This window comes from Henckelia pumila, chromosome 4, assembly GCF_033568475.1.
Source record: "Henckelia pumila isolate YLH828 chromosome 4, ASM3356847v2, whole genome shotgun sequence".
Taxonomy (NCBI): domain Eukaryota; kingdom Viridiplantae; phylum Streptophyta; class Magnoliopsida; order Lamiales; family Gesneriaceae; genus Henckelia; species Henckelia pumila.
Window position 1 is genome coordinate 137,267,600 of NC_133123.1, and position 9,344 is coordinate 137,276,943.

Below are 9,344 nucleotides of genomic sequence, written 5' to 3' on the forward strand. Positions count from 1 at the left end.
AATCTTGCGGAAAGGTGACACTCTCAGAAACACTTTCTCCCCGACCTCGATCCGCAAAGGCCTACGCTTGATATTAGCATAACTGGCCTGACGATCCTGTGCAGTCTTAATCCGTTTCTTGATCTGATCAACAATGTCTATCGCCTGCTGGATAAACTCCGGTCCTTCAGCCTGTCTCTCCCCCACTTCTTCCCAGAAGAGTGGAGTACGACAACGTCGCCCATACAACGCTTCAAAAGGTGCCATCCCAATACTAGTGTGATAGCTGTTGTTGTAAGCGAACTCGATCAACGGCAAATGATCCTGCCAGGCTGAACCAAAATCCATGACGCACGCTCTAAGCATATCTTCTAACGTACGGATAGTGCGCTCTGACTGACCATCAGTCTCCGGATGATAGGCTGTACTCAAACTGAGAGTAGTACCCATCGCACGCTGAACACTCCCCCAGAATCTAGAAGTAAACCTGGGGTCCCGATCGCTGACAATGCTCACAGGCACTCCATGAAGTCGGACGATCTCCTGAATGTACATCCGTGCCATGCGATCCACAGAGTACTCTCGGCTATAGGCAATGAAATGCGCTGACTTGGTGAGTCGGTCCACCACCACCCAGATAGCATCACAGTTCCTCGGGGATACCGGCAAATGGGTCACAAAGTCCATAGTGATAAACTCCCATTTCCATTCAGGAATAGGCAGACTGTGAAGCAATCCTCCAGGTCGTCGGTGCTCTGCCTTGACCTATTGACACACCAAACATCTCGAAACAAACTGATAAACACTGCGTTTCATTCCCTTCCACCAGAAACGAGTACGTAGATCCTTGTACATCTTGTTGCTCCCAGGATGAATACTCAACTTAGTGCGATGTGCCTGAGATAAAATCTCCTCTCGCAACTCTTCATCCTGTGGAATCACAAGCCTACCAGACAAACACAGAAAGTCATCTGACTGATAATGAAATCCAGACGAGCTACCCTCGTTAGCTAGACGAGCTAAACGCTGGGTCTTTGAATCAGACATCTGAGCATCTCGAATCCGCGAATACAAGGCTGGCTCAGATAATATCGCAAACATCTGGATACTCTGCATACCTTTCTTATGCTTGAAGGTAAAACCTGAAGTACAACAGTCACTGATCGCACTAGACATCGAACAAGTCTGAAGTGCGGATAGTCGCACCTTGCGACTCAAAGCATCAGCGGTGAGATTAGCAGCTCCCGGATGGTACTTAATATCGCAATCATAGTCCTTAAGCAAGTCCATCCAACGTCTCTGTCTCATGTTCAATTCTGCCTGAGTGAACAAATACTTGAGACTCTTATGGTCGGTGAAGATCTCAAATTTCTCGCTATAAAGATAATGACGCCAGATCTTCAAAGCGAACACAATGGCATCTTCAAAGCGAACACAATGGCTGCCAATTCCAAATCATGGACTGGGTAGTTGTCCTCGTGAAGCTTCAGCTGTCTAGAAGCGTATGCGATCACATACCCATTCTGAGTCAGGACACAACCTAACCCCTGAAGAGAAGCATCCGTGTAAACTACATACCCTCCAGATCCTGACGGTAATGCTAACACCGGCGCAGAAGTCAACCGCCGTCGAAGCTCACGAAAATTCTCCTCACACTCGGAGGACCACTCAAAATCCACACCCTTGCGGGTAAGCTGCGTCAACGGTCGAGCTAACTGAGAGAAGTTCAGAATGGAGCGACGATAATACCCTGCTAGACCCAGAAAACTACGGATCTCAGCAACTGTCGTCGGACGCGACCAATTAAGTACCGCTTCAATCTTGCTTGGATCAACAGAAATCCCCTCCCTGGATATGATATGGCCAAGAAAAACCACTCTATCCATCCAGAACTCACACTTGCTCAGCTTGGCGTACAATTGCTCATCTCGAAGAGTCTGCAGTACCAACCGCAAGTGAGAAACATGCTCTTCCGTATTACGCGAATAAACCAGGATGTCGTCAATGAAGACCACGACAAACTTGTCCAAATACTCCCTGAAGACACGGTTCATCAGATCCATGAATATAGCCGGCGCATTAGTCAAACCAAATGGCATCACTAGGAACTCGTAATGCCCATAGCGAGTACGGAATGCAGTCTTGGCTACGTCCTGATCACGGACTCTCAACTGATGATACCCAAATCTCAAGTCAATCTTGGAGTAAATTGATGTGCCCTACAGCTGGTCAAACAAGTCATCAACACGAGGCAACGGATACTTGTTCTTCACAGTCACTCGATTCAGCTGCCGATAGTCAATGCACAGCCGCATCGACCCATCCTTCTTCTTCACGAAGAGAACAGGAGCTCCCCAAGGAGATACACTAGGACGAATGTACCCCTTGTCCAAAAGATCCTGTAGCTGATTCTTTAACTCACGCATCTCTGACGGAGCCAGACGATACGGTGCTCTAGAAATAGGCGAAGTACTCGGCATCAACTCTATGCCAAACTCGACTTCCCTAGCAGGAGGAAAACCCGGAATCTCATCAGGAAACACATTTGGAAATTCATCCACAACAGGAATTCTCTCTATCCCAATACTCTTAGCGGACAAATCAACTGCATAGATAAGGAAGCCTTCCCCGCCAGACTCTAGAGCTCGACAGGCTCTCAAAGCGGATACCAAAGGCATCGGGGGTCGCGCTCCCTCACCATAGAAAAACCAACTCTCACTCCCTTCCGGATGAAAGCGTACTAATCTCTGATAGCAGTCCACTGAAGCTCGATAGGTAGTCAACACATCTATTCCCAGAATGCAATCAAAGTCGTCCATCGCCAGGACCATGAGATTCGCCAATAGAACATTCCCTTCGAACTCTAAAGGGCAACCCATCACTAGACGCTTAGCCAAAGCAGATTGGCCCGTCGGAGTAGAAACAGACATCACTACGTCTAGTGCAATGCATGGTAACTTATGCCTCTTAACAAAACGTGCAGAAATGAAGGAATGAGATGCACCAGTGTCAATAAGTACAAGAGCAGGTATACCATAAAGCATAAATGTACCTGCGATGACTTTCTCATTATCCTCCACAACCTGATCATGTCTCAGGGCAAACACCTGGCCAGAAGCTCGTGGCCTCAAATGAGAACTCCCAGCAGACTGTCCCTGCGACCTCTGCTGTACGGTAGCCTGAGAACCCGATCTTGAACCAGAACCAGAACCACCTCCCCCAGACATTGGACAATCTCTCCGGATATGACCAGTCTCTCCACAACGAAAACAAGCTCCAGAAGCTCTACGGCACTTGTCGGATGGATGGTTCTTCCCACAGTGATCACACTTGTCCTTCTTACCATAACGGACAATACCTCCAGAACCAGAGGAAGAAGAAGATCCAGACTTCTTGAAAGTTTGGGCACGGGGACCCAAAGAACTAGCAGGCCTCGACTGAGGAAAAGACCTGTTCCGCCGAATGCTGTCCTCTGCCTGATGACAACGGCTCACCAAACCCTCGTAGGACATGTCGTCGCCAACCGCCACACGGTCATGGATCTCAGGGTTAAGGCCCTGAAGAAACAGATTATACTTCATCTCTGAGCTATCAGCAATCTCGGGGCAATAGGATAGCAGATCAAAGAACCTCTGTTGATACTCATCGATAGACATGGTTCCCTGTCGCAGACTCAGTAGCTCGCCTGCCTTCGACTGTCGGAGTGCAGGAGGAAAATACCGCTTTTGGAAAGCTGTGCGAAACTCGGCCCAGGTGGCCACTCCTCTCGCCGCAAGAAAAGGTGTAGAAGTAAACCTCCACCACCTGCGCGCACGCCCATCCAGAAGATAGCCAAGGGTCTCCACCTTCTGCTCATCGGTGCATTGGAAAGTCTGAAAAGTTATCTCCATGCGGTCTAACCAGTTCTCCGCATCCTCCGGAGACTCACCTCCAACTAAGGGCTTAGGACCCATAGCTAAGAATCGACGCACAGTGAAACGCTCGTCGTCATGATGACGATGACGCCGTTCTCGACAAGGCTCCCGGTCGGCATCACCCCAACGCCCGCCAACACTGCCATGAGAACTCTGGTCGTCACGATTTGACATCTACAAAAATACCTCAAGATGAGACTAAATCCCAAGAATTCTTTTGCATGCTTTGATACCATAAATGTAGTGACCCTTACCCGGATCACCTACTAAACAGAACTTATGCATGCAATTAACTTAATTAAACAGATATCAGAATAAAACTGCGGAATCCAATAACATTATACAATCCCAAGTAAAGGAATCTGTAATTATCCAATAATATACAACCAAATCGAATAGCTGTATAAACCCAAACAACAGTAATAAAACCTAGACGAAGCTCCAGCTGGCCAACCACTGACTAGCCCCTCCTGGATCCACCCTCCTCGTCCAATCGCAAACCTGCCCCATGGAATAGGGTGTCCAGAAAATACAGAGTACGAGATGTGAGCATAAAACGCTCAGTGCGAGAGTATGAGTATACATGCATGCAAAGTGAACTCTCTATAGACTCGAGGTCAAGGATCAGATAACAGAGACAGACCGGGCCCTGGTATGTAGCACGCTGTGCCGTCGTTTCAGGAGGTGGCTCCCATACCGAGATAACCGTGGATACGCCGGACCCAAATCGATGGAAGTCCATCCACTAACAGGATAGGGTACAACCCTACTACAGACATCTCGAAGGAGATACATCAAGATGCAAATGAATGCAGCATAATATCATGGCATATAAATCATGCAGTCATATAATACATGCATACTCAGTCAGGATATCTCGAACAGTACTTTCGTACCTCAAAACAGTGAAAGCTCTACCAACTCTAGGTCCACGCCTATAGTCTGCTCTACACTGCCAAATGATACTACTATCATTAAAGTGCTCTAAAAGCCTTAACTAAGCTATTGCATACTCCTAAATATTTATAGGGAGCAAAAGCTATACCTTCGTCCGTCGTTAGCCCTTTGATGTCGATGCCTCCAGAACTTGGGCACGACTCCGCTACGACTACCGAACGCCTCTCCGACCTCCGGACCAAGCCTAAGAAGACTAGAACAGCTCCAAAAGGACTAGAAAGGAAAGGAGAACTCGGAATTGGCAAATGAAAGTGAAGTCTCGGCCTTCTATTTATAGACAACGATCGGAACTTCCGATCCTTGATCGGAACGTCCGAACCTCGATCGGAACGTCCGATCCTGTCATCGGAGCTTCCGAAGATCCTGATCTGCCACGTGTCAAAATATCACTTGATGACTCCGGATAGGGGTGATCGGAGCTTCCGGTCCTGATCGGAGCTTCCGATCCAACCACACGTCATGCCTGACGTAATAACATCGGTGCCTCCGATCGCTCATCGGAGCTTCCGATCCTGTTCGGAGCTTCCGATCGTGCCTTCGGAGCTTCCGATCCGTCCGATACCTAATTCAATTAATTAGCATTAATCCTTTAATTACTCAATTTGGGCACGGGCTACTACATAACTTCATTCAACTCATCATCTCAGAATTATGAATTTTTTGGTATGATTAAAAAAAATATCTTTATTCTCAAAATTTCTCAAGTTAATAAGCCTACCAAACGAAAGCAATTAGGAGAAATTTGCAATTGAAACATTAATCGCTGCTCCTCGTAGCTTCAATAATCAAAGTAAACCGCCAACTCAAAAACTTACCAAACAACAAGAAGAAAATTAAAGGAAAACAAGAAACTTATATATACTTCTTCACTTGTGAAACCAAACATTCTTAAACATTCATAACAGTAAAAATCATCAAGAATTACTAGTTCAATTCATGGATACAAGAAATAAACTTAGCTTTCTCACTAAAACACGAAACCAATATTCATTTTCACAAAAATAAAATCTAAAGACTCCTAATCCAATCTAATTTATGTCTTCGAGCCATCTTCATAAAAAGTGGTCGCCATGTAGGGTCAATAAATGACTTTGTTGCCATCACAAACAAGTTATCATCACCAATATCATCTTCCAACTCATATAGCGCATCTATGCATTTTTTAGGAGAATACTCATCAACTATTGGGGTTATTTGTGCATTATATTTGTTATCCTTAGCGATAAAAGCTTGAGTAGCAGCTTCTAGATAAAGTTCTTCATTATATGTGTTCTTCCTCACTTTTTTACCTCTTGATTCTTCTTGTTTTGTGCTACTAGCGGTATCTACGAAGGCCTATTAGTAGAAGATTATGTAGTCAAGGGCACTTGACTTTGCCCCGATGCAAATGCAAAGTTTCCAATTGAACTAATTTTTTGAAATATTTCTGCTGGCTCTTTGTTAAATTCAAGTCCTCTAGATTTGAACTTTTTGAACTCCTTATTTTTCTGCATTTAGAGATTAAAATAAAAAATTTTAAAACTCTAAACATAAACGTTAAGTTTAAAGTGAATTTCATTGTAAATAAAATATATTAGTTGATTATATATGTATGTGTAACACCTTAATCATATCTGCCCATTTTTCCTCTGAAGCTGTAACAGTCTCATTTACAGAGTCCCACCCAAGTCCAGTATAATCACATAAATCTTTGAACACACACCAATCTGCCCTGAATCTATTAAATTTCCGACTCATTTGTTCTTGAGTTTGTCTAAATTCGGCTTTTGAATTGAAGTCCTTGCATATTTTTTGTCCATGACTTGCCAAAACTGTTATTTCTCACCTCACCTTTCCTTTTATATTCTAGCAATGTATCAATAAACAACTTAACATCCTTGGTACTCCAATATGTTCGAGAGGAACCATGTTTGCTACTTGTTTGTTCACCTTCTTCTGCCATCTAAAGTTTCATCATTAAAAATTATTATTGTCCACCACAATTATGGTTTTACATTAGTAAAATGGATATAGAAACATAGACCAAGCACAACATTAAAGAAAAATCAGTTACATCTAGCAACAACAACTTGGATTCAAAATATTGAGTTGATGCTTTGTCAAGCATTTGCTAATACAATTCTAGATAGCTTACCAGCAGGTCTAAAGAGCAGTATTGTTTGCTAATACACTCGAGCTCGATCGTCTGACCTGAGAGATTGAAAAGTAAATATTACTTATAACTATCAAGACTATATCTATCAATACTACATGAAGCTAAAAAATAAAGAAAGCACTAAACAGACTGAAAAGATTTGGAAATATTTGCAGTTCATGCCAAGTACATGACACTGGACCCCACTAAAAACAAGTGTTCTCCTAAATATTTTTATGCACTTCCACGTGCACCCCTCAATTTCTTGTCACCCATTTTCATATATATATTTGAAAATTCATTCTTATATATATATATATATATATATATATATATATATTTGGAATCATATTTATTATCCTTTTTTGTTTATATATTGATGTCATTCAACCATTATTATTAAATTAAGATAAAGATACAAAAGAGGAAATAAAATTTGCTTCCAAGCCTCGAATCAGAGCAGAACTAGATCATGTCAACCAATTTCTAGTTAATATCTAGGGGTCACCAGCTACTCTTCATCAAGCAGCATGTCGAGTAATAATCAAAATATGAACGCCCGAGCAACGAACAATTCGAAAATGGTACAAGTTGAATATATTACCACTTGAAGTATACTAGTATAGGGTAATATCACCTCAGCTAAGGTGGTCTTTGTGTGTTATCAAGATGGACATCATCTGCATCACCTGGAGCAAGTGAAGCATCAATTAGAGACTCCCAACCAGCCACACATTTTATCATACTACAACATAAAACATTATGTTTACATATAAACACAATTGTCTAGGAATATGCAGAATCTTTTGTGCAGAGAGATTAGCGACTTCCCATTGATATAATTGGAAGTAACAATCTCTCAAACACTACAACAATACAAGGAAAAACAAAAGAGCGTTCAAAAACTTTATCATTCTTTGACCAAAAGTTACATTAGTGTACATAAATAATTGGTCATATAAGATCAATATATCCCCCCCTGCCAAGTCCCCAACCCACCCCATTTGCAAGCTCCACAGTATACAGAATGAAGGCGAGATAATTAACTAAGTACTGGAGACACATCATACTCCCAAAGCAACTGTTTCTCCATTTGATACATATAGATCCCAGCATAATCAATACAGACAAGCAACAAATTGCTACACTTCAACTTATAACATCTAATATGTGCGTCTCGAACAGTGCATCATTTGCCTTAAATGAAACAAAAAAAGTTCAACTATATATGCAAGAATTATAACGAAAGCCCAAAAATTTGAAAATTATTATCTTATCTATATATACCACCTAGAAGGCTTAAACAAAATATTAAGTCGTCAATGGAAACAGACAACACTTATTCAATCTTAATACCAAATGTCATCCAAGAAAATTAAGCTTCATATAAAGAGTTCTCCAGTATATGCTAGATAACAACTTCTTTAGCACAAGGTAAAACACAAAAACACAACTTTGCATCAGAGAGTTGACATCAAACAAGCACTGTCCAAATATTTTACTACCTTATACCATTCATATTTCTTGACTTTTGGCACAAACCTGGGGGGATTTAATGAATTATATGGTATGCTTCCGCTCCAACTCTTTGTTGCAAAGTTTGTAATCTAATGTGTTCGCAAATACATTCGCACCAAAAAAATATTTTTGGGTCTTGTAAATGATATTTCAAAGTTCCTGTTTGCAAATACATTCACACTAAAACTGCATCCCAAGAATAAAAAACACAGATCAAAGAAAAACAGGATAAAAGGCACTCAAAAAATGAATCAAGAGAGAAACGCAACCAAATATGTGGAAGTAATCAAGCTCTCTTCATTTTGGGGTTGGTGGAGACGACATCGGTTGGGGAGAGAACAAAATTAGGGTTAGTACCATAGACGATTTCGTAACAACAGTGACCCGTTAAGCGTCTGACCCGATTTGTTATCTTTGTGGGTCAAATTAGGATCCACGTGTTTTTTTTTAAAAACCAACTAAAAACACCTATAAAATATTTTCTAAAAAGTGTTCAACACTTCAGAATACTTTTTAGAAAAACATTTCTTAAAATAAAATTCAATAATTTTGCCCAAACACACATTTTAAAATTTTTATATTAATAAAACACTAAAAACGTTTTGCAAGTACACGTCCAAACGGAACCTAAATTTTTTATATATAGTAATTTATTTAAAATAATTTTTATTAGTAACGATATTTTTTATTTAAAATATTTTGATTAATTTTGAAATTTAATATATTAATCAAAATTTTTACCCAAAATATTTAATGTATTTTATCATAAAATTGATTAATAATTTTTTTATTCTTATATAATAAAATTTATTAATACCATATATATTATAATAAAATTTATT

The 9,344-nt window shown here is 41.0% G+C and overlaps 1 long non-coding RNA gene across 3 annotated transcripts; it reads right to left on the reverse strand.

Moving 5' to 3' along the window:
• Positions 1-5,204: 5,204 nt before the first annotated feature.
• Positions 5,205-8,907, reverse strand: LOC140866267 (uncharacterized). Of its 3 annotated transcripts, XR_012144832.1 has the most exons (5): positions 8,772-8,907; positions 8,527-8,661; positions 7,589-7,673; positions 6,985-7,040; positions 5,205-5,412 (listed from the first exon to the last, which is right to left on the reverse strand). It is a non-coding gene; the product is annotated as an uncharacterized lncRNA (long non-coding RNA). The 3 variants fall into 3 exon arrangements; XR_012144831.1 differs by lacking the exon at positions 5,205-5,412 and having other exon boundaries at positions 6,800-7,040; XR_012144833.1 differs by lacking the exon at positions 5,205-5,412 and having other exon boundaries at positions 6,800-7,040; positions 8,527-8,688; positions 8,772-8,856.
• Between the last annotated feature and the right edge of the window lie 437 nt (positions 8,908-9,344).